Source organism: Antrostomus carolinensis, unplaced genomic scaffold (genome assembly GCF_000700745.2).
Source record: "Antrostomus carolinensis isolate BGI_N321 unplaced genomic scaffold, ASM70074v2 scaffold47308, whole genome shotgun sequence".
Classification (NCBI taxonomy): domain Eukaryota; kingdom Metazoa; phylum Chordata; class Aves; order Caprimulgiformes; family Caprimulgidae; genus Antrostomus; species Antrostomus carolinensis.
The window spans coordinates 6,239-6,471 of NW_010333268.1; positions in this window are offsets into that span (position 1 = coordinate 6,239).

A 233-nucleotide genomic window follows, 5' to 3' on the forward strand; every position below is an offset into this window, starting at 1 on the left:
TTTGGGATGGGAATGCTGGGTGGTTTTAGCATGCCTCAGCTTCCCAGCGTCAGCTGGGGGGGATAGGGGATCAGGGGTAGGGGGTGTGTTGGATTCATCCCGATGGTTGGTGGGTGTGTGAGGCAGCGAAATCGCCCAGGTCTGCTGGGTGGCAAGGGGTGAGAGTGGCAGTTGAGCTTTGAGGGTCTCTGGGTCAGAAAATCACCTGGGACATGGCAACCCTGGACACACAC